The 25,129-nt window shown below is 48.1% G+C and overlaps 2 long non-coding RNA genes across 3 annotated transcripts; both read right to left on the reverse strand.

Moving 5' to 3' along the window:
* Positions 1 to 1,618: 1,618 nt before the first annotated feature.
* LOC125610764 lies at positions 1,619 to 6,058 on the reverse strand. Of its 2 annotated transcripts, XR_007340751.1 has the most exons (5): positions 5,930 to 6,058; positions 5,630 to 5,779; positions 4,785 to 4,904; positions 2,313 to 2,387; positions 1,619 to 2,206 (listed from the first exon to the last, which is right to left on the reverse strand). It is a non-coding gene; the product is annotated as an uncharacterized LOC125610764 (long non-coding RNA). The 2 variants fall into 2 exon arrangements; XR_007340752.1 differs by lacking the exon at positions 2,313 to 2,387.
* A 5,590-nt stretch (positions 6,059 to 11,648) lies between these two features.
* Positions 11,649 to 14,301, reverse strand: LOC107155483. The gene is made up of 2 exons (XR_001505188.2): positions 14,186 to 14,301; positions 11,649 to 13,527 (listed from the first exon to the last, which is right to left on the reverse strand). It is a non-coding gene; the product is annotated as an uncharacterized LOC107155483 (long non-coding RNA).
* Positions 14,302 to 25,129: the final 10,828 nt, after the last annotated feature.

A 25,129-nucleotide genomic window follows, 5' to 3' on the forward strand; every position in this document is an offset into this window, starting at 1 on the left:
ATGGCCCTGGCTTTTTGTATCTATTTGACGCCTTTTCCTTGGCATAAATTCCCACAGGGTTAGAACAGAAATAGCTGGGTGACCTCCTTTCACTGGGTGTGGTCACGTTTCTTCCTTTCCCGTTTCTTTTATTTATTTATTTATTTATTTATTTATTTAGTGCAGAGCTGGGGGTTGAACCCAAGGCCTTGCATTTGCTAGGCAAGTGCTATATCTCTGAGCTGCACCCCCAGCCCCCTTTTTTTAAATTATAATTTTTTGTGGTGCGGGGAATGAGCCCAAGGATTTCCGAATGCCAGCCAAGCGCTCTACCACCAAGCCACACCCCAGCCCCAACCCGTTTCTTTTCAAAAGCGCCGTGACTTGTGGTACACTCAGCAGCGGGGTGACAGTAAGAGTCTCTGTGTGCTTGCCAAAGCTGGTTGTGGCCTCAAAGGAATTTTTTTAAATAACTTAGTAAATATAAAACAGTCTCTGGATGCTGCCTTAATCTGCCCTCCTTTGATTAGTGGCGAGGATGAACATTTCCCAGTATGGTGGGTCAGAGCCCCTGAGCTTGGCCGGTGACTGACCGTGGCCCCTGACAGGTAGGCAGGAACTGGGATAAAGCCATCTCCATGCGGCCGTTGGGATAAATTCTTTTCCAATTCTGCCAACCATTTAATTTTTATTTGAATGTTTATAAGATCTTTAGGCACATGCAGTACTTCAGAGTGCCAAAAGCAAAACATGGTCTTCGCCCCAAGAGTTTAGAATCTATTTTCCTATTTCCGGTATCACTTAGAACTACCCTAAAGTGTGCGTTTGTGGAGCATTTCGAATATACAACAGTAATCACATTATTTGCAGAACCCATCTTACAAATAAATGAGTCTTATCCCAGACCTGGCTCTCAGAGCCGTGAACATGTAACTAACTGGTTTCACACCTTAAAGAAGGGATGAGATCTGTAGAATCCTGCACGGTTAAAGACACTTGCCTAAGACGGGAATGCAAGTTTTCTTCAGAAAAATGAGAATTGTAGCCTTTCATAGACAATATCGGAAAAATTAGGAACATGTGTTAGTCACCAAACTTTACATTTGTTGGGTAGATTTTTTTTACTATAGTTCCATGATAATTAAAAGAGATATAAGGCTGGGGATATAGTTCAGTTGGTAGAGTGCTTGCCTCACATGCACAAGCCCTGGGTTCAATGCCCAGCACCATTAAAAGAGAGAGAGAGAGAGAGAGAAAATTCTTAATGCCGGCTGGGCATAGTGGTGCATGCCTGTAATCCCAGGGCTATGGAGGCTGAGGCAGGAGGATTGCAAGTTCAAAGCCAGCCTCAGTAACTTAGCGAGGCCCTAAGCAACTCAGTGAGATCCTGTCTCTAAATAAAATTCAAAACAGGGCTGGGAATATGGCTCAGTGGTTGAGTACCCCTGAGTTCAATCCCTGGTACCAAAAAAAGAAAATCTTAATGCTGTGTCTGACACAGATGAACATTCAGCAAATACTCGCTGCCCAGCCCAAATTTCTTCACGTGTAAATAATCCTTCATGTCCTCTGTTCACACATGTTGGACTCTGGATGCTCTTCTTACTTCTTTTAATGAGCTCTTTACATGTGATGGCCATTTTCTTTTGCCTCCTATTTTATTCACAAAACTTAGGATATTGAAAAGTCCATGGCTTTTGATGTCTGTCTCTCCCCCAGAGAACCCGAGTGGCACGAGGTCTCACACACCCAGTGCCACCCTCGTACACAGTGGTCAGAAATGAGAGTCTGGAGATCACCAGTTGGAATAACGTGGTTAGTTTGGTCCTGGGCTCAGTCTGTTTTCCTTGACGTCACAATTCCCGGGGGACTTGGCCTACTGAGACACATGGAACAAATCTTTTGAAATGAGAGGACTCAGAATCTCCTCACTCACACAGACTTTTGCCCCAAACTTGATTTTGGGTCTGTTCTCTTGATTTAGTGGTGAGGGTTGTCATTAATTTTGCTTTTTTTCTTTTAATTTTCTTTTGTTGCAAATTCATTCACTATCAGAGATCTGACAAGAGCTTTCCGGGTACATGTTCTCTCTGGGCATGCCCCAATAGAGTTGGCCAGTGGCGTCTCGCCCACAGGACCTGTCAAGCACCTGCTGTGTACCAGGCCATCTGCTGGAGCTGGGAACACACAGGTGTGCAGATGTGGCTGCTGCCCTCGGGGCTCATCACTGTGAACACAAATCAACCGAGAATGTGATACTTAACGTGTGAACTACAAGGGAAGGGCTGCTGGAGCTAGGCGGGCCATAACACAGGGATGTGACCCATTCTTACCAGGTGTCCGGGAGCGGAGTCAGCAGGGAGGGCTTCCCTGAGGAAGCGGCCTTTGAAGAAAGCACTGCAGGCTGACTTGGAGTTAACCAGGCAAAAGGGAAAGACTTTTTAAAAAATTTTTGGCACTGGGGACAGAACCCAGTGTTCTCTCATGGGGCCACATCTCCAGCCTGTTTTTTTTAAATTTTTGAGACAGGGTCTCACTAAGTTGCCCAAGCTGACCTCAAACTAGCAACCCTCCTGCCTCAGCCTCCCAAGTCTCGGGGATTACAGGTGTGTAATCCCTCAGCACCTGGAGCAAAAGACATTTTGAGACAAAGGAAACAGCATGCAAAGTCCTCTGGTGGGAGGAGCCAGTTTTAAGGCCATTCAGAGCGGGTGCAGGACCAGGCACTGGCACCCTGAGCCAAAAGCCTGGGTTTCTCCTAGGCTGGTGCATCAGAATTTGGGGTTCAACCATTTCAGCAGCCTGCTCTGCCCCCTGCCACCTGGGCAGGTCATATGTTGTCCGGTGGGGCATCAGGGGCGCTGAGGCAGACATCCACTTTTGGAGGCCTGTGGAGGGCTGGGAAGACCCTGTGGAGCCCCACTGTGGCCCTGCTACTTTCTCTGACCTCAGCTGGGGCTTGGCCTCCTGCCCTTCAGGAGTTCACGGGGAGGTGAAGTCTCCTGCAAGTGGAGGCTGGTCCCCTCCCTTCCCGGGAGGCCTGGGCTGTCCAGACAAGGTCCGTGGAGGCCCGGGAAAGAACTCTCCACCCCTCCCAGGCTCTCTGGAATCCAGAGACCTTTGTCCAGCTCCAGCGCGCTCTCCGCCTCAGCCCTGGGAGCGAGCTGCTGGGCCTCCAGCGACTGTCCTGTCCCAGATCCCAGGACCCGGCAGCTAGGCCAGACCACTGCAGCCCTCCAAGCCAGAGGGGGCTGCCATCCCCTCTGCATCCTCTGCTTCCTGCAAGGTTGGGGAGTGGCTCAGAGTTCAAGTTCACTCTGGGGCACCAGGGGGACCCTGAGAATGACGGCCACCTGCATCCCCTCAGGGTCTGCCCAGGGCACTCTAGAGAGCCGGCACTGTCTCCGGGCCTCAGGGCCCACGGGGCGGTCACTGGCTTCCCACCAGCCTTTCAGGGAAATTCCAGCCCATAACTCAGGGCCTTGGGAACGCTGCGCGGGTTGTGGAACCAGATGTCCCTGGGCTGGAACCTCCAGCCTGTCCCCGCTCTCGGCAGGACAGTGGGCAGATTCGCCTCTCTGAACCTCAGTTGTTCCATGGGTAAATGGGGTTCACCTCCAAGCTTCAGGGCTGTGGTACCATGGGCACAGCGTCTGGTGACATTCCCGATGGCAGTGTGTGTTTGTGGGAGGGGCGCTGCTGCCAGCAGACACAGGTGTAGGTGCCCTGAGACACTCTGAGCTAAGGCGCTGAACTGAGTGAGGAGGCCTCACTGTAGGGGCCGCTTTCTGACCGAGGTGGCTTTGCCAGCAGGTCTTATTTCATTCTCACAAGAATCCAGTGATAAGTAACATGAGGACACAAAGGTTCAGAGAGGTTGACAGACTCACTCAAAGTTGCACAGCAAGTAAAAGTTTCCTCCACAAGTTGCTGGACTTAAAGCCCAGCTGCAGGCCAGTGAGAGGGGGTGCTGGTTGAGAATGGGGCCCGTCTTGGACCCTAAAGCTTGGAGGCCGAGAGGAAGAGGTTTCCAGTGCCGGTTCTGCCTGCAAGCCCACCACTCGCCAACCCCTGTGCTCTACCCCTGAGGACCCCAGAGTGGCTCTCCTAGCCTTGGCATTGGGCTGGGGCAGGGCGAGGGAGGCCGGCCCCTCGCAGTGCCGGGGAGAGCAGTTTGGCCGGCGGCCTGCGCTCCCTGGTTGCCGGCTGACAGGGCGGCGCGGCCCCCACACACTTCAGCTGCCAATTCGCAGCGGCCACTCGATCCATCACGCGGGCGGGGGCGCCCGGCCGGCTCCTGGCTGCGCGGCCTCGGTGTTGTTTTAGTCTGACTCGGGCTGTGAGATAAACGGGGCATGAACTGGCCCCCTGGCAGGGGGTCAGCCCCTTCTGCCCTCATTAAAGTGCCAATCAAGAAGAGGAATGGAGACAAGCCACTGGGCTCGGCCTCGCGGCCCAGGGCAGGAGGTGGCCTCGCCACTGGGCCAGCGCCCCCCCTCCCCTGCGCCTGCAGTGGCCGCTCTCCCTGCACCGTGGGCGGGGGCAGCAAGTAGCTAGTCCCCGGCCCCTGTGGCCTGGCCTGGCTCGCTGCCGGGGACCTGCTGCTACACGGCACCCCCAGAAACTGGCGGGAAACCTTTGTTACTCCCTTTGAATCTGAGGGTGGCTGGGGCAGCTCTGGGACCTCCTGCTGGTGTGATGGCTGGAGGGGCAGGAGGCTGGGGATCCGCAGGACAGGAGAGTGGACCTGTGTCCCAGGCACACACTGGATGCTTTTGTGGGGATCCCAAGGAGGCGGGGCTCACCTGGTTCACCTGGGTGACTGGGGCTGTCTCCTCTCCCATCTCTGCGGCTCCCCACATGGTCTCTCCCACAGGGTTCCCCACCACTCCAGTGACCTGGGCTCCCAAGGCACAGTAAGGATCCTAGAGTCAGGGGCCAGCTGGGATTCAGAGCGGATGCTGGAGCCATGGTCCCCTAGGGCATCTTGGGGCCTGGCAGCCACATGTGATCCCAGGGGGGACACTTTGCCTAGAAAGGGTAGGACCCTCCTCTTTGGGCTCTGCCTGAAAGGCATGGGGTCAGAAGCCTCTTGGGGTGCAGTGGGGGGTGGGGGGCTGTGGGCCTTCCCCTGCACACACACACCCTCCACAGTTGATGTGTTTGCTGGAAGGATCTCTTCAGAGCCCATGATAAGGCATTAGGGGAGAAAGGAGTGGCATGATATGATCATGTGTGCACTTCAAATATTAAGTAACAATAATTGTTGCCATTGCTTGGGAACTTGGGACATTGCCAAGCATCTCCCTGAGCAATTTTATCTCATCTAATTCTTCCATCAACCTTATGGAGGTGACACCATTGTCACCCGTTTTATAGATGTGTCAGGGCTAAAGGGGAGCAGGCAGACTCCCAGCGTCTCTCCCGAATCACAGCTGAGATGGATTCTCTGCCTCTCAGTCCAGAGGAGAATTCCTGGTGGCAGGAGGCCCTCCTGCTGCTGCTGCTGTCCTGTGGACCCGGCTCTGTCCACCCTGCAGCTCTGCCTTCCTCTCTGGTCCCCCAGAGCCCAAGGATCTTCCGGGCTGCTCTGGGGACAATGGGCTGTGGTGGTGTGTCTGTGGGGAACGGTGGGCTTTGGGATACTCACTGTTTGCTTTCTACATTCACGTCCGTTTCCCAGTCGGCTCTCTGCCTGGGAGGTTGACCTCCATGGACTCATCGCCACGGACAAGGGTGACCTCCATGCACTGCCAAGGCCCAGCCCTCAGCTCAGCCAATGAGAGACGGAGGTAGGCGGCTAGAGGGAGCAGGTGAGGTGAGGGCACCTGCTCCCCTGGTGGGATCTCTCTCTCTCTCTCTCCCCCTCTCTCTCCTTCTCTTGCTCTCTGAAGTTTGACAGCAGCTGATTTTCTACCCAAAACAGGGCTTCCATCAGCTATGACCTCACCTGTCCTAGAGGTCCTTGACCTTGCCCGCCACGGCAGCTTGGTAACCACCCTGCAGTCACAGCCTGTGTCCCAGGACACAGCCCCCTCTATCCTGCTGAGGCCTGGCAGATACAGGGGGTGAGAGTGGGCGCAAAGAGCCCAAGGAGCCAGATGGCGGCAGCCTGCTGAGGCTGAGCCCCAGACCTTTCTGATGGGTGGCGTGTGGCATTGAGTAAGAGAAACGTGTCCAGGATGACCCCACACTGCTGGCCGGAGCAACCGGAAGAATGGGCAAGACAGAGGGAGAGGCGCCTGTGGAGGGAGAAGCCAGGAGTCCAGCCTGGGACGTGTGGGGTTCAGGACGCTCTCGGGCCTTGCAGTGGACAGAAGGAAAGAAGTGGGGCACACATCTGGAGCTGGCGTCGAGAGTCCAGGCGGGAGGTGCACCCTGGGAGCTGGAGGCAGGGAGGCACTGGAGGCCACGGACTCCACATGGACCCAGGGAGCGTCTGGCTGGAGACAGGAAGCAGTCTGGCAGCACTCTAGGCTCCCCACGCTCGAAGGCAAGGAAGAGAGGCCAGCAGCAAGGAATGAAGGAGGAAAGGCAGAAGAGGAAAATCCAGAAACCTGGTTTCCTAGAACAAAGTGGGAAATAAAAGTGTTTCTGAAAGAAGCGAGAGTGGCCGGCCAGGGCACAGCAGCTGCCCACTCCGGGGAGCAGGCCTTAGACAGAAGATTAGAGCCTGCAAAGTGGAGGTCCCTGAAGACCTGGAGAGGTGGCGTCATGGGCGTGAAAGACTGACTGGAAAGGGAACTCAGGAGAGGAGGCCTTTCTTTCTACTCCCTGGCAGAGTAGCTGGGCTCATCTGCCTGTCTAAAGGAATCATAAAACTGGACAGAACACGTGAAGCCGTCATCAGTCCATTCAAGGTTATGACCCCTAAGAGAAGGGAAGCTCACGAGGCTGAGCTTGGCCCTCACCTTGACTTTCAGCCCGAGGATCATTTTCAAACTGACCCAGGGCAAAGGATTCCAAGCAGAGAGCTGGAGCCTCATCAGGTGAGAAAAGAGAGTTCCGAGTCCAGGGCTGACATGACAATTCTAATTTGTGGAACAAGTAACAAAAAAGAGAGGGAGCCCAAGAGAAATTCAGAAAGTAAGGACCCTACCCAAGGAGTGAAGGCTTCCTTCTAGGACTGTGGGTAAAACAGAAATAGATCTAGCCTAACAAAGTCTAAAATCAACCCTTAAAATCAGGGTGATCCACCAGTTATTTAACTGTGGGCCAGAAAAAAGGTTCAATATTCTTCAAAGTACTATATCACATTCCAGAGTAGTCCCCACATATAATATTAAAAATGTTTATAATAAAAATTAATAGGCATGGAAAGAAGCAGAAACATGGGGCTGGGCTGTAGCTCAGTGGGAGAGCACTTGCCTAGCATGTGTGAGGCCCTGGGTTCAATCCCAGCACCACATGAAAATAAATAAATATCATAAAGGTATCGTGTCCATCTACAACTAAAAGAATATTAAAAAACAAACAAACAAACAAGCAGAAATGTGACCCATAAACAAAAGAAAAATGGCCAATAACAGGAAACTCAATGTTGGAATTAGCAAAGACCTTAAAATATACAAATATGTTTAAACATTTAGTGAAAGTTGTGGCCAGGTGTTTTCATAGAGGAGCATGTGAACAGATGGGGAAATTCAGCATAGAAATGGAAACGTTTAAATGCAAATTCTAGAACTGGAAAATACAATATCTGAAATGAAAAGTTATCATACCAGCCATGGCAGAAGAAATGACTTATGAACTTAAAGATAGATCCACAGGAGAAACCCAGACTGAAGCACATAGAGAAAATAGAATAAGATTGAAAAAAGCATTCAGGAAACGTAGGCTAACATTAAGTAAGCTAGTACTCTTTCATTTGGAGTAACAGATTGGGAGGAGAGAGAATGGAATGAAGAATTTATTGGAAAAGATAGTGGCCATTTTCAAAATATATGAAAGTTATCAGCTCACAACTCAAAAATTCAGTAAATTCAGCATTAATCAGCTTTTTATTGTTGCAACCAACAACTTAAAGTAGGAAAATTTTATTTTGGCCTACGGTTTCAGTCCATGGCTGGCTAGGTTGCCGGGGGCCTGAGGCAGGGCAGAGCATCATGGCAGAAGGATGTTGTGGAAGGAAGCCGCCATTTTATGGCAACCCAGAAGCACAGGGAGAGAGAGAGGGAGGTGGGGTGGGGGAGCCAGGGACAAGATACAGCCCCCAAGGTCACATCCCTAAGGACCCACTCATTCAACTAGGTCCCACCTCTCACTGCCTTCACCACCTCCCTGTAGTCCATTGAGCCAAAATGGATTAATCCATCCACGAGGTCAGAGCCCTCATGATCCAGCCACTTCCCAAAGGCCTTGCCTCTGGACACTGCTGCTTTGGGGACCAGGCCTTCAACTCTTGAATCTCTGGGGGACGCTTGATATCCAAACCATAGCACACCTCGAGTAGGATCAACTCCAAGACAGAACCTCTGGACCGCTCAAGTCAAGTGCGGAAAGCCCACGATGAAGGGAACACTTTAAAACCAGCCATGCCCAAAAGAGTCACATTCAAAGAAACAAAAATAGGAGTTATTTAGTTTTGACTTCTCGGGAACACTGGAAACCAAAAAAGCTATAGAATCACACCTTGAAAGTGCTCAAGGAAACCGCAACTAGAACTCTTCACCCAGGAAAAATGCCTCAAGGTAAAATAGAGACATTTTCACAAGAACAAAAACTGTGATCATTTGTTGCTGGCATAAGTTCCCCCACAAACACTAAAGCACATTCTTCAGGCTAAAGAGAAGTGTCCCCAGGGGATCCTAAATCTGCAGCAAAGAACAAGGAGCATCGAAAAGGGAGCATGGGAGTGCTTAGAGAAATTATTTAAAAGACCATTGACTAAAGCAAAGACAGCGGCAGTGTGTGGCCACTCGTATGGCAAATGCAGGACTACCTCTGGCAGTAAAAGCACAGAGAGAAGACAAGGTATAAACAGACTTATTCCGCTCAAAGTTCTGCATAACAGCAGGAGTGGAGCACCATCAACTCCAGGTAGACGGTGGTAAGTTAAAGTAAATACTGTGATCCCTGGGATGCTGAACAACATAACAGCCACAAGGAAGATTCAAAGCTCAGAGGAACAACAACACACCCACGTAGGTTCATTGATTGTAATAAATGGATAGAAAAAAAATTTTTTGAGACTATGTCTCACTATGTTGCCCAGGCTGGCCTCAAACTCCTGGGCCTAAGTGATCCTCCTGCCTCAGCCTCCTGAGCAGCTGGGATGACAGGTGCATGCCAGCCACGGGCATGTGAGATGTCAACCAGGAGGGAGGTTATGTGTGTCCTGGCGACAGGAAGCATGTGGGGATTCTCTGTAGTTTCCACTCAAAATTGCTGTAAATTTAAACTGCTCTAAAAAATAAAGTCTGATAAAAAAAAATACTAGAGGAAATAAAAAGCAATTCTACAACATACTCAAACCAAAAGAAGGAAGAAAAGAAAAAATTTTAAAAAGCAACAAAGAAGAGATGGAACAAATAGAAGGCACACGGAAAAATAGTGGGCTCAACCCCACCCACAGTTATGCCCATGCAGGTGCACCCGTCGGCGCGAGCAGGACAGTCATCGGGTTAGACACAGGGACAGGACCCAGCCACATGCTGCTCACTAAGGGGGAGCACCAAAAAAAAAAAAAAAAAAAGCCAAAGAAACAGGCGCGGCCGGCAAGCTGTGGCCAGAAGATGCTGGCCCCACTCACATCAGAGCAGAATACACTTCAGGACCAAGAACATTACCGGGGACAGGAGGGACACTTCAAAATGAGAAAGAGTCCATTCATCCAAAGACATGAAAATCCTGAATGTGAGTGGACCCCAGAACACAGCTTCAACACACAGGGGGAGAACTAGAAGGAAGAAATCCAGGCCCCACACGCCCCCGAGAGGCCGACAGATGGGGCCCATCCATGATGGAGGGTCCAGAAGAGCACCTGAGAAGAGGGCTGGGGAGAGGAAGCGCCATCCTCTGTGGATTTTGTGGGGGTGTGGTGCTGGGGGCTGAACCCAGGCCTGGGCAGGCGAGGCAAGCCCTCTCCCAGCTGAGCGAATCCCCAGCCCCTCGGTGGGGTTTTACTTTGAAGAGGGCAAAGAATTGACGGGAGGTGAGTGGGAAGAGGGGACAACGGAGGATGGAGACGGGGAGTAAGAGCGCTTCTACACACTGGTGGGGACACCTGGAGCAGGGGAGGGGCCTGGACGCAGCACAGTGAGAGGACAACTGCAGGCACAGTGTCCTCCAGGGGCAGAGATGACGGGACACGGGCATAAAGGAGGGTTGGCCTCAAGGGCAGGTGGTGGGGTGCCATGGATGGGGGACCCTTTCCCAAGGTGGAGTTTGCCTCAGCCACTGGGCCCTGCTCTGCAGCTAGGCCTCCTGAGGACAGGGTGGAGGCAGCTTGGGCGGGACCCTCACTGGTCTCTGACACTCTGGGAGCTTCTGTTCTCTGTCTTTGTCCCAAGATAACTCACTTGGTCATGAGAAGTTATCCCACTATAAGAGGCTAGAATGAGAGTGCTGCTTTTCTCACTTCCCTAGTTTTTATTTATTTATTTTTTAACATTTAGGGACTTGTATTCAGCCTTTAAAATAACAGAGAAGGATAAAAAAGAATTTAAAGTAATTAGTTCACAGAAAAAGAAATGGTTCTTGTATTTAGTCCATTTTTTTCATTACTATGGCAAAATACTTGAAACTGGGTACTTAAGAAGAAAAGAGGTTCACTTAGCTTACAGTTTTGGAAGTTGGTAGCCCATGATTAGGAAGACTCATTGTTTGGGCCTCTGGTGAGGCCCTAGAGGAAGAGGACAACCTGGCAGGAGCTTGTGGGAGAGGAGAGGTCACATCACCAGACAGAATGCCAGAGAGAGATGCAGAGGTCAGACTGGCTTAATAATAACTCACTTTTACAAGAATCGGTTCAGAAGTCTCATGAGAACTATGCTAATCTCTTCTGAGCACCCACCCCCCATGACCTCAGGACCTCCCCTCAGGCCCCAACTCTTAAAGGTCCCACCACCTCACCACCATCACACCAAAGATCACACCTCCAACACATGCCCTTGGGTGAGAAACCACATCCAAACCAGAGTAACTCTTAAACATAATTTCCCAGAAACTACACTTAGACACTCATATCCCCCAAATTTGCAAAGTTTTTTTTTCTAAGTTAATGCATTCATCTTGGTAAGACTATAAGGAAATGCAATGTCATTCCTCGCTGGTGACACTGTAAATTGGTATGAACTCTGTGGAAGGGAATTTGGAAATAGTTATCAAAATTACAAAAGCACAAACCACTGACCAATTCCTCTTCTAGAACTTACCTGACACACCACAAAATCAGATATGAACAAGGTGATTCATCGCAGCTTTGTTTGTCACACAAGAAGATTGGAAGCAACCCCCAAGTTACCATCAATAGGAAATTGGTTAAATAAATATGGCTAAATCTGAATAGTGGAAATGATGCCATTATCCAAGAAAATTAGAAAACTCTTTAAATACTGATAAGGAATGATTTCTAAGACACACGATGAAGTTAAAGAAAAAGCACAATAAGCTAAATTTTTTGTAAAAAATTAAAAATAAAAAGGAAAATATATATAGATAGACATGTATTTACCCGCACATATAAAATATCTGTGTATTTGTATTTTGGAAAAATATACAAGAAACCATGGAGGGGAACTTGATAACTAGATGACAGAAGTGGGAGGGAGGAAAAAGATAAGTAACCACAAATAAAAACAAACTCAGAAGGCAGGAAACAGCATTCAATGACAGGAGATGTTGTCTGCTTCCTGTCCCTTTCTAAGTACTGCATCTCTTCTTCTAGAGAGATGCGTTTCAGGAATTCCATCTAGAACACCTAAAAGGCATTTAAACCCAACAATTTGACCACCTACTAGGCTACAGAGGCAAGAAGTGAGTAGGGGCTGAGTCAGCCGCTCACCTTTGTTAGACGTCTATTTTGTGCTTCCAGTGGAACTAACCACTCCCAGGAGATGGTTTATAAACCATGGATCACCATTCCCTTTTTGTCTGTGACATTTTAAAAGTATTGCAAATTATCAAATTATTAAATGGAAACACAGATAGATAGTCCTGCCATTTGTTCGAGCTCTCTTGTTGGATCACCAGATTAGCTTAGGGTGTAACCAGAAGCTGTTGAAGAGGGGCCAGGCTCCTCCTTCCTCCCAACACTCAGCTTTTATGAACATAATTGACATGGCCTTCTGGATTAAAGTGGCTGAAGTCTGAACCCACTGACATCTGTACTGAGGCACCTGGGACCCTTTAGGTCAGACCTGGGCCACCGAGGTTTCCGGCCAGCTGGCCCTCCCTGGCCTGTTTGGAGTATGCACAGGTCCACGTGCGCATCTCCTGCCCTGGTGCCTGGAACTTCCAGAACCTCTGGGCAGCAGGCCAGGGCCTTTGTTCTGTTGGCAGAGTTACCTAATCTCATGCTGGTAAACAAAGCCAGGCTCCTGGAGCCCAAGCAGGGGAGAAGCAGAGGGCCCTCCTGCCCCTCTGAACCCAAGGAGCACCATGAAATGCCCCAAGGTTCTGTGACCAAACAGACTTCTCAAAGGCAGGCAGGAGTCCTCAGGGAGGAAATGACAGGGCCGGGCACCTCCCGCCAGGGATCCTGCTCTAGAAAATGGGTCACTGCTGACAGGGCTGGCTGGAGCCCATGGGATTGTGAAAGCGCTGCCTACGTGCCACCCCACCCCACTGCCTCTGGTGCCACTACCTCTGTGCTGTGGAGACTGACCTCTCTTCAGCATGGCTCCTTCTCTCCCCCACCCAGTTGTGAGTCCCTACAAAGCTCCACAATTAAGAACCATGACCTTCCCAGACCAAGGTGGACGATCTGATAACCGCCTGCCCGTGGCCCACCAAGAAAGTCTCCATGTTCCAAAGCCTAACTCAAAGGTCTGGATCTTCATGGCAGCTGGGGGCAAAGGCTGGGGATCCAGGAGGGCCTGGGGCAGAGGAGACGCCCCACATGGCTCTGACCAAGCCCCACATCCAACACTCCTGGGTCTGGTTCAGCTTGATCCAGCCCAGAGAAGGGCATCCGTGCCCTCCAACATCACTGGCAGCGGGTCTCTGAAGTCGGAGCGCTCCAGCTTGAGAACAGGGCACACATCCTGGGCCTCACAAAGGGCAATGTCTATACTGGGATGTCACACAGGGCTTCAGTCTTGGGCCACAGTTGGCTTCACTGGGACTGGACAGGGAGCAGGTAAGGAGCTCACCAATGAGGACAGAGGCCCTGAGCTGGGCACAGGCTCTGGAGCCAGCGTAGCACATCTGGCCCCAGGCCCTGCGTGCCCGGCGGCCCAGGATCCGAGAGCATTTTCCCTGCATTTGGTGGAACAGCTCCGCCGCAGCGCTGATGTGCCTCGCTGGCCAGCTTTGAAGATCTAGTACAAAATAATGTAGAATGTCTCACTAATAATCTTCATGTTGAACTCACGTCAAATGACACCACTGTGGACATATGGAATGAAGTTATATTATTCAAGTTAATTTCCCATTTCTTTTTCCTGTTTTTAAATGAGACTCCTAGAAGATTTTAGATCCTGAGTGGGACTCCAATTGTGTTTCCAAGGGCCAGCTGGCCCACCTGGCAACAGTGGGAACCATGGTCCTCAGGGTCCCCTCCCTGCCTGGTTTCAGAGTAGAGCTGACAAAAGGGAAGGTGTCTGGGGTGGGAACAGGGAGACAAAGTGACCGAAGGCCGCTCCGCCCTGAAGGTCATTGTTGGTCCGAGGCTGTAGGAGATGAGTGTGAAGGGCTGGAGGGTCCAGGTGGCCTTGCTCCTTCCTGATGTGCGGCCAGTCCTCCTTCCTCACACCGGCTGCACTGACCCCAAGCCCACCCCAGACTCTGCACTGCACACTCACAAAGAGCCAATGACCGTCCAGAGGTGTCCGACTGGGCCCCTCCACGGTCCTCCCTGGCCATCGCCTCTTCAGGCCTTACTCCCCCCCACCCCTGGGCTGTGAAGGCCCAGTTTCTGGGACACTCTTTATTCCCCAGTGGACCTCAGGTTCCACAGCTTCGGTGAGCCCTGCCTGACCCCCACGTCAGGGCTCCTGGGGGCCTCCCTGTCTAACCAAACTCCAAACTTAGCAACTAGCCATACCTCTGCAGCAGGAGGCCGGGGGCCTCTGGGATTCCATCCCATGCCTAACCTCTCTCTCTTTTCCACAAGCAAGCTCGACTCCCTGCCGTTCAAAAAACACCTAAATGGAAAAACACTAACCACCTTTCCTCCTTCCTCTCAAGGTCAGATTCCCTCCTCCTCACCTTTGAATCCGTTTCAACACCAAGGCTGGCTTCTGGCCCACCACTCCCAGAAGGGCTGGGAAGGTCACCGATGGCCTAGTTTCCAGATCCACTGGCTCCTCTTTGGTCTTGCTCAACCTGACCTGGGGCGGGGCTGGCTCTTATGCCAGGTCTCTCCTCCCCTTATTGACCTTTGCTGCCTCCTCCTCCCTCTGAAGCCTTATCCTGAGGTCTCCCCAGGGCGCTGGCCGCAGCCACCTCTGGCTTCCCACCCTCTCTGGGCACTGTCATTTATTCCACAGTTTATTTCAAGGACCAAGAGAAGGGCTCCCAAGTCTCGTCTCACCAACACTGCCACTTGGGTGCTCAGCGTGTCTAAGGTGACCCTCTGCGCTCTTCTGTCTCTCCACCTTATGGAGCAGTCGAGGGCATACCTGTTGCAAGTGACCTAAGTGAGCAAATGAACCTCTGGACAGACTGACACGAAGTCCAGGGCTCCAGTGGTGTCCTCAGGACCTGACTCCCTTCACTCTCAGGCTGGCTGTCTCCAGGGTGCTTCTCTGGGGGCAGGCCCTCCCTGCACCCTGGCAGCTCCAGGTTTATAACTCCAGGTTCATGTCCACTGGCTTCTACTCCCAGCCTCTGATAACTCCTGCCGAGTTCACTCCGGAACCCATCTCTGTACCCTGGGATGGGACTGCATGGTGGGCCAAGCCTGGTTCCTATAACTCTCCCGAAACAGCCTTGAAACAGAATCCTCCACTGTAGGGGGAGCTGGGTGTCCATTGGCCAGGACCCAGTTACCTGCCTCCTGCCTTGGGCTGTGGCAGAGCCGCTCTTGGACTGTAGGGGCAGAGGGGTGAGGAATGTTCCCACAGGGAACGTGGGGTCTACTTCCAGAAGAGACAATGGATTCTGGCCACAGCGGCAAAGGCCTGCCTCCTCCATCTGTGATGCCCCTTCTCTTCCAGTCGCATGCCCCTGTCCGCGTCCTGGGTTGATTCACGTCCCTCTCTATGCCCATCTCCTTAGTGTGACCCCTCTTCTTCCCTTGCCTGCACTGCTGCAGTGGTTCTCCGAGGCAACGTCCTTCCCTCCCTAGTCACTCTCCTTCTACCATCGGCCACACGGCCATGCTCTCCTCTTAAGGCGGAGACTGGCTAGCACATTCCTTCCTCTCTGCATGACTTGGAGATTCCTCATGGGACTGAGTGCCAGCGGGTGGTGCTGCTGAGAGGCGATCCTCAGGGTTGGAACATTACAGTTTGCATACCGCTCCCCTGTGATGGACACAGGAGCTGTGGGCCCATTACAGATAGCTGCTTGTGTGAGTCTTTGTGTGGACATGTGCTCATTCCTCTTGAGTAGACGCGGAGGAGCAGGACGCTGGGTCACACAGCGGGAGTGTTTACCTATTTGAGAAACTGCCACGGCAGCTGTGCCATTTTCCTCCCCGCCAGCCATGTGTGGGAATTCCAGGTGCTCCGGGTCCTTGCCAGCACTTGCTGGTGTCAGATCTTTGAACTTTAATCACTCAACACATGTGCAGTGCTTTAAATTTCTATTTGCCCAATGGGAACATTGTACATTTTCTTTTGCCTGTTGGCTGGTTGTATGATTCTTTTGTGAAGCGTCTGTTCTAATGTTTGCTTATTTTTAATTGGGTTGTGTTAAGATATTTTGCATCTACTGTAGGCCTACGAGGGATGTTGGTCTTTAGTTTTCTTTCCTTGTAAAGACTTCATTTAAGCTGAGTACAGTGGTGTACGCCTGTAATCCCAGTGGATTAGGAGGCTGAGGCAGGAAGATTGCAAGTTCAAAGCCAGCCTCAGCAATGAGGAGGCACTGAGCAACTCAGTGAGACCCTGTCTCTAAATAAAATACAAAATAGGGCTGGGGGTGTGGCTCAGTGGTGGAGTGCCCCTGAGTTCAATCCCCAGTACCACACACACACACAAAAGACTTCATTTAATTTTGTTATCAGAATAAAGTGAATTGGAAAATGCTATTTCCTGTTTTCTGAAAGGATTTATAGGATTGAAACTAATTTTTTCTGAAATGTTTAATGAAATTCACAAGTGAAACCAACTAGGCCTGGACTTTGTAGGAAGATTTGTTTGCATGTTTATTTATTTATTTTGCAGTGCAGAGGACTGAACGCAGGGCCTTGCTCATGCTAGTCCATGTTCTACCAAGGAGCCACATGCCCAGCCCTTTGAGATTCCCAGGGTCTCAGTAAATTGCTGAGGCTGGCCTCCAACTTGCTATCCTCCTAATTCAGTCTCCTTAGTTGCTTGGATTACAGGTGCCACCTTGCCCAGCTGGGAAGGTTTTTAAATAAAAACTTAATTTCTCTGATATAGAGCTATTCAGATTTTCTGTTTCTCCTTATACCAATTTTGGTAATCTGTGTCTTTCAAGTAACGTACCCATTCAATCCCCAGTATTAAAAAAAAATTCCCATTTTTTCTAAATTGTCAGATTTAAAGGCAAAAGTTATTCACAGTATACTTCTGCTATCCTTTAATGTATTTAAAATCTTTTTTTTTTCTGGATAAGAATTTATTTAAAATCTTAATGAGGGCCGGAGATATAGCTCAGTTGGTAGAGTGCTTGCCTCACATGCACAAAGCCCTGGGTTCAATCCCCAGCACAACAACAAGAACAACAAAAGATTGTAGGGGGAGAATGGGCCCCTGGGGAGACTGTGAAGAAAGACAAATCCTAGCTCTCCACAGCAGGAAGCCAGCTGGTGACACCTTTAATGGGGTGAGGGGAGAGTCAAGAACAGGTGGCAGAAACATGATATTTGGGAAAATGGGATTAAATAGAGGAATAAACTGGAATAAAGCTCAAATTACTCACCTCTGGTGGCAGCATTCATGGTGGCAGAATTCATGTGGGGTGGACATGGTGGGGCATGGGATTGGAAAATGGTTCTTTCCAAGCTACAGGTTGAGCATCCCTAATCCAAAGATCTGAAATCCAAAAATGCTCCAAAATCTGAAGTGTGTTAGCACTGATATGACACAAGTGGGAAATTCCACACCTGACCTCATGTGACAAGCAGACACACTAAACTACTGCATAAAATTCCCTTTGAGGAATTTTGTTTGGGTATAGGTGAAACAAATGAATTTTGTGTTTAGGCTCGGGTCCCATTCCAAGATATCTCTTTATAGGTTTGCTGTATTTCCGAATTTGAAAGATTTGAAATCTGAAGTCCAAACGCTTCAGGTCCCAAACATTGGGGTATGGGATCTTTGATCTGCTATACAAATTCAAGTTCAGGGTTGGCTCATTGCAGGTCTGGCCTCTCATCTGTCTTCCTTTCCCCAGTTCAGGCTGCACCAGGATGTTTCCCTCCTTCTGGGATCTCTCTCCTCTCTCAGCTCCATTATGACCTGGTTGTCAGGCACAATTCCCATCTCATCTCCCAGGATGACAGCCACTCAGCGTCCCCAAGGATTCTCACCTGGGGCCAGTTATGTACCTAGTGTGCTTGAAACCCAGGGAGGATCTTTCTCTCTCTCTTTTTTCCTTTTCTCTCCTCCTCAATATTTCAAAAATATTTTTTGGTAATAATCATGAATGAAACAAATAATAGTAACAAGAAAAGAAAGGCAAATAGTGATTTTTTTTTTGAGTGTAGGCGACTGAACCCAGAGCCTTCCCACCAACCTACATCCTCAGCCCTTTTTAATTTTTGAGACAGAGTCTCACTAAGTTGCCCAGGCTGGTCTCAAACTTGCATTCTTCTTGCCTCAGTCCCCAAGTAGCTGAAATTACAGCCCAGTGAAAACCTTTTGATTGAATATAAAAATACATTATCATGTCAGTAAAAATTAAATAAGTATTATAATACAAAAAGGGTCATAGCTACTTAATCTTTTAAAATATTTTTGTACTTTTTTTTTGTTGTTGTTTTTTGTACCAGGGATTGAGTTTAGGGGCACTCAACCACTAAGTCACATCCCTAGCCCTATTTTGTATTTTATTTAGAGACAGGGTCTTACTGAGTTGCTTAGCACCTTGGTTTGGCTGAGGCTGGCACTGAACTTGTGATCCTCCTGCCTCAGCCTCCTAAGCTGCTGGGATTACAGGCCTGCACCATGACGCCCAGCTATATATTTTCATATTTACTTAGTGGTTTGAATTCTGACTTTTTGGTTATAGCCCCATGAAACAAATATTTAAATAATTCCCAGTAACTAATAAGCAGATTTAATAAAATCAACATATCTATAAAAGGTACAATGATAATTTTAGCCATTACTAAATCACACCACTAACGAACCTGTTTTCTTTATATTTCATGTGTGAACTCAAATTTGGACTTACCAAAACAAAAAGATCACCCATCATAGTCTGTACTCTGTTTCACTGTTTATTTATTTTTTATTTTGTTTAGTATTTATTTTTTAGTTTTTAGGTGGACACAATATTTTATTTTATTTCTATGTGGTGCTGAGGATCGAACCCAGTACCTCATGCATGCTAGGCAAGCTCTCTGCCACTGAGCCACAACCCCAGCCCCTGTTTCACTGTTTAAATTATGAAACACAAACTGGTTACACAGAAGGACAGGAGAAGTATTTTCATTCATAATTTCTTGCTTAGTTTTTACAATCTCTATCTACTACTGTTTATTTGAAATCTGCTTCTGTGCAGGAGCAGGTAGTAGGGAGAGGTTGGAGACTGAAGCCGGGCACTGAGCAAACTTGAACACTCCCCAAACACTGGACTCCCCTCAAATCGAAGGTGCGTAGTTGAATCCATGTGTCTGGGCGCCCACTGCATGCTGGGGAGTTCTCAGAATTCATCTCCATGCAGAACACAGGCTTATTAAAGGGTATGTATTACAAAAGTGCTAATTTGAAGCTTACATAGATATTATTAAAACTCAATGGAATTTTAACCCACTGAAGATTTTTTAGGGGAGACTTTGGTCTTCACACAAAATCTGCAGGTTCTGTTTAGGATCGCCAAGTGCATGGTCATAATAAGAAGCAGGCTGGCTTTTGGTCCTCGTTGTATTTTGCTTTTAATTGTCTCCAGGCCATGAACTTGTTCCTTTGCCTGTACCTGAACCAAAGCTTCCCTGGATCCCCTTGGGATGTCACTGCCACAGGTCACCCAATGCTATGGCCACTGTCACACTCACTATCTCTATTTGACCTGCCATTCAACTTCACCCTAGCTTGGCTTTTGCTCCCAAAATCCCAACAAAGCTTCTCTTGGAGGCAGTGCCCTCCAGATTGTGGACTCCAGCACACATCTGTGACTTTGCTGCACAGTTCAGCTGGGTTGGCCAGACGCTTTCTCCAAAGCTTCTCTTCTCCTTTCCACCCTGTCCCGCACTCCTCCTCCAGCTCTCCACCTCCTCCTGGCCCCATTGAGTGCTGCTGTTCCTTAGGGCTGGCCCAGCGCCCCTGCCCTTCTCACATCCTACTCTCCACCCTGCTCCTGTGATTCCAAACACTACACACAGGCAAGCCACAGCCTGCTCACCACCTCTACTCAGCTAGGTCACTGGCACCTCCAATCAAACAGGCACATATCCACAGAGACAGTCATGCATTCATTTAGTAGCCAATCAATACTTAACAACCAGTAAATGACACCAGGTGTAACATCCAGCTCGTTCTCCAGTGTCCCCCAACATGGGTAACACATCACTGGTTATCTGGTTACTTAATCTGGACACCTGGGAGCCACCTTCTGGATACCTTTTTCCTGATTCTCCACATTCAATTGATCTCTCGGCTGGTCTTTTCTCCTCAAAACCACACTCCTCCATACGTGGCTCTCCGCCCCTGCTGCCCCTGTCTGTCTCATAGCTGCTGCTGTTTCCTGCCTGGATTCCTGCAGTGGCCTCTGCCCAGCTTCCATTTTGCAGCCCAAGAGGTATTTTCTGAGCTACCAGCCTTACAGTGCAATCTTCTGCTTATACCTTTGTCAACAGGGCTTATTCAGAAGCAGGATCTGGCCCTGGGCCACGTGTCCCACCTCCTCTCACAGGGCCCCAGCCAGGCCAGCGAGCCTGGTGGTCCTCAGTGGCTGAGCCGCTCCTGACCCCAAGACAATCCATGGGCACAACCTTTCCTCTTGGCCGCCTTTCCCAGCCCTTTGGAGCGTAGGTCACTCTATCCCTCAGTGAGGTCTTCCTGACCCGCCCTCAGGCGCTGTTTAGCCCACGACAGCAGCGAGCGCCACCCTGCTCCTTGCGTCTCTGTCTGGTGCCCAGTACGTGCTCAAGGACAAGGCTGGCGCTGCCTCCCTGGAGCTGGGGTGGGGGAGAGGCTCAGTGAGGCAGGTGTCTGGGGACAGGTGATCACGAGGGACAAAGCATCAGGCTAGGGTTGCCTTCTGCAGGCTCGGTTGAATCTCAGAACCTTCCATGTACCCCTAAAGTGGTAGCTTAGGAAAACTTGCCCAAAAGGCAGAAATTTCCTCCTAAAGTGGCTCAGAGAGTCACCTCAGTGCCAACCCCCCTCTCGCCTCTCCCCTGGGGCTCACATGCTCAGGGTTTCCAAGGGTCAAGTTAGTCTAGATTCATAAATTTCCTCCAAGGCAAAACGTAACCATGAGCTTTTTGTGCTTTTTAGTCAGACCAGAATGAGTCTGAGGTGTGAGGTTTGACTGGCCCCTGGGAACCATCCTTGGGTGTCGACTGTGGGAGAACATGGCTGGCTGGTGTTTGAGTGACATACGGGTTGGCCCGGCTCCCAGGGAGAGCAGGCAGTGCTGTGGCTGACTGTTCCAGCACCAGGTCCCTCTGCCTCCATCGGGACTAGCTGTCTGCACTCCTTCCTCCTAGCACTTACTCTTGAGCATGAAGAGTGAAGCTAGCAATTGTCCTTAAGGCCAAGACCAAGGTCAGAGCTCTCCAGATACAGAAATAAGGAAGCTTAGGTGGCATCATGCGGTCCATGAACTACTATCTATCTCTACAGAGATATCGCTATTAAGTCTCGAAGAGAGAATACATTTTTGTTACATATGTTCCTAGAACATCTATAAAAATGTGAGTAGGTACTTGGACAAAAAGAAGATTCCAAGATTATCTTTTCCTCCTGATATTGAGGATTGAACCCAGGGGCACTCTACCACTGATCTACATCCCTAATCCCCCATCCTTTTTTTTTTTTTTTAATTTTGAGACAAGGTCTTGCTAAATTGTTGAGGCTGGCCTCAAACCTGCAATCCTCACAAGTGGCTGGGTTCGCAAGCACGTGCCACCACACCCAGCTGGATATTTTAATATAGTAATCTTCAGGTTATATTTACTGATTGTAATTCAATAAAATTCAAAACACCAATTTAAGGGAGATGATTTTTTTTTAATTTGGAAATTAAGAAACATATTCCTAAGTAATTCTTAGACCAAAGAAGAGATTTAAAGTAAAATTAAAAACTGCCTAGAAAGCTGCCTGCAGTGATGAACGCCTGTAATCCCAGTGATTCAGGAGGCTGAGGCAGGAAGATCACAAGTTCAAAGCCAGCCTCAGCAAATTAGTAAAGCTCTAGGCAACTTAGCAAGACCCTGTCTCAAATAAAAAAATAAAAAGGGCTGAGGATATGGCTCAGTGGTAGTGTCCCTGGGTCCCATCCCCAGTACTACAACAAAAAGTAAACAAAACAACAAACAAACAAACACACATATATGACCCAACTACCTAGAAAGTAATGAGAGAACACTTAAAGCCAAAATCTATGAAGAAGGGCTGGGGATCTAGCTCAGTTGGTAGAGTGCTTGTCTTGCATGCACAAGGCCCTGGGTTCAATTCCAAGCACCACACACACACAAAAAAAAATCTATGAAGAAAACAAAACTATATTTAGAGGGAAATTTTATAACTTTTAAAATGCCATCATTATTCAAGAAGAAAGTTAAAAAAAAATAGGACAAAACAAAACTAAATACAGTTGGTGCTCCATGTCCCTGAGTCTATGTCTGAGGACTAGGTGGTGGCACATTGAGCCAACTGAGGATGGGAATGATTCAGAAAAAAAATTGTGTCTGTACTGAACATGTACAGATGTTCTTCCTTGTCATTATTCTTTAAACAACATAGAATTCACAGTCACTTACACAGCACTACACTGTATTAGGTATAAAGTAATCTAGAGATGATTTGAGCATGGGGATGTTTGGGGGTAATATGCAGACACTGTGCCAGCTTATATGACAAAACATGAGCATCTGAGGGTTTTGTCATCCGCAGGGCACTGGGAGGGGGCTAAGACCACACCACCATGAACACCAAAGGATGGCTGACAACTTATCTTACAAAGTAAGAAAACAACCGTAAGATAAATAAAAATGAGCCAGGTAGAGGAAATGAAAGACAAAAAATAAAGTGGCCAAGAAATACATTTCAAACTGGTTATTTGAAAAGAATAAACTTAAAAAGTTAGTTCTGAGGCTGGGGATGAGCTTAGGGGAAGAGCGGTTGGCTTGCGTAGTCTGAGGCCCGGGTTCCCAGGATCACAAAAACAAAAAAGTTATGAGAAAAGGTAAAAATATGCCAGATTAATGATGAGAAAGAAGAAAAAGTTCAGACAGGAGGAATTAAAATAATTTAGAGAATCCATGCAACAATTTGGCAACACATTCAAAAACTTAATGATGCCAAAAAATCAAATTTTACCAAAACTGACACAAGAGGAAATGGAAAACCTGAATGCTCCAACAGACAGTGAGATGACGACTAAAGGGAATCACTGGAAAAGTCCCAGAACGAAGGGCTCACAGTTTATTTTCATCTAAATTTTAAAAACCAGAACAGGAAAACTCTGGTGTATTTTAAGCTCTGCGAGCCACAGGATGTGCTGGGAAGCTCCTGGATCCATTTCATGAAGGGCAGGAAGGGTTAATTTTTTTTTTTGTGGTGCTGGGGCTGGAAGCTAGGACTTCGTGTGTACTAGGCAAGCCCTCTGCCACTGAACCATACACATCTCCAGCCCCGAGGCAGAATAATTTTAATCCTAAAACCTGATGAAGATACTATGAAAAAAGAAAATTATATGTAAAGACTAAAAATGTTAGCAAAAGGAACCAGGAAACATAAAAAAAAATAACAAATTAACACATTATGTCCAAGTTAGGTTTACTCCAGAGCTTAAGGGTCATTCTGAATGAGGAAACCTATTCACATACTGTTACATTAATAAAAAATATTAAAGGAGGAAAAACAATATGGCCATAGGAATAGGTACTGAAGATCATCGGCTGTAATCCAGCTGCATACAACCCAAATGCCAACACACAAGTGATGGTCAAAGTCGGAGCTGGGGAAACAGGAGAATGCGCTCTTCCCTGTACTGATCAGACTGATAAGAGGCGAGGAGAGGCCTCCTGCATGGCTGCAGCCCAACACATGCCTGCCAGTTTTTTGGGAAGGTGAGCTTGGATGTTTGGGGGTAATACGCAATCAGCTCTAACTACAATCAGCTCCCTCTAACTACAATCAGCTCCCTGGAATCCACAGTACAGAAATAAAATCAGTGTTAAGGAGGCCGAGGTAGGCGGATCACCAAGTTTGAGAGCAGCCTGGGCCACTTAAACCCTGTCTCAAAGTAAAAAATAAAAAAGGGCTGAAGTGATGGGAGGGGAGAGGAGGGGAAGGGGGGATAGGAAGGGCAGCAGAATAAAATAGACATTATTATTGCTGTATGTATATAGGTGACTGTATGACCAATGTGATTCTGCAACCTGTACAATCAGAAAAATGAGAAATTATACCCCATTTGATTCAAATGTATGAATTGTCAAGATCATTGTACTGTCATGTGTAGCTAATAAAAACTTAACACCAAAAAACCCCACAAATAACCCAATCAATAAATGGGCTAAGGATATAAGATGATATACAATTGATTAACTAATATATGAAAAAATGTTCAACATCTCTAGTAATTAGAGAAATGCCAATCAAAACTTTTCTAAGATTTCATCTCATTCTAGTCAGAATGGCAATTATTAAGAAAACAAACAACAATAAGTTTTGGCTAGGATGTGGGGGGGAAAGCACACTCAAACATTGCTGGAGGGACTGCAAATTGGTACAGCCAATCTGGAAAGCAGTATGGAGATTTCTTAGAAAATTTGGAATGGAACCACCATTTGACCTAGCTATCCTACTCTTCGGTTTATACCCAAAGAACTTAAAAGCAGGATACTACAGTGATGCTGCCATATCAATGTTTATAGCAGCACAATTCACAACAGCTTAATTGTGGAACCAACATAGTTGCCCTTCAATAGATGAATGGATAAAGAAATTGTGATATACACACACACACACACACACACACACAATGGAATATTACTCAACATTAAAAGAGAATAAAATCATGGCATTTACAAGTAAATGGATGGAGCTGAAGAATATCTTGCTAAGTGAAGTAAGCTAATTCGAAAAAAACAAAGGCCAAATGTATTCTCTGATAAGTGTATGATGATCCATAATGTGGGTGTGGGGGAGCATCAGAGGAATGGAGATAAATATTATTTTCCTAGGTACATGTATGGAGACATGAATGGTGTGACACTACTTTGTGTACAACTAGAGAAATGAAAAATTGTTGCTTCATTTTTGTACTATGAATTGAAATGCATTCTGCTGTCATAACAAATTAGAATAAATAATTTTTAAAAAAGGGCTGGGGTGTCGCTCAGGGGTAGAGTACTTGCATAGGATGCACAAGGCCCTGGTTTCAATCCTCAGTACTTCAATAAAGGAATAAATGAATACATGTGTCCAAACACAGAGGGGATCTGGGCAACACAAAAGGT

The sequence above is a fragment of the Marmota marmota genome, unplaced genomic scaffold, assembly GCF_001458135.2.
Source record: "Marmota marmota marmota unplaced genomic scaffold, marMar, whole genome shotgun sequence".
Lineage (NCBI taxonomy): Eukaryota > Metazoa > Chordata > Mammalia > Rodentia > Sciuridae > Marmota > Marmota marmota.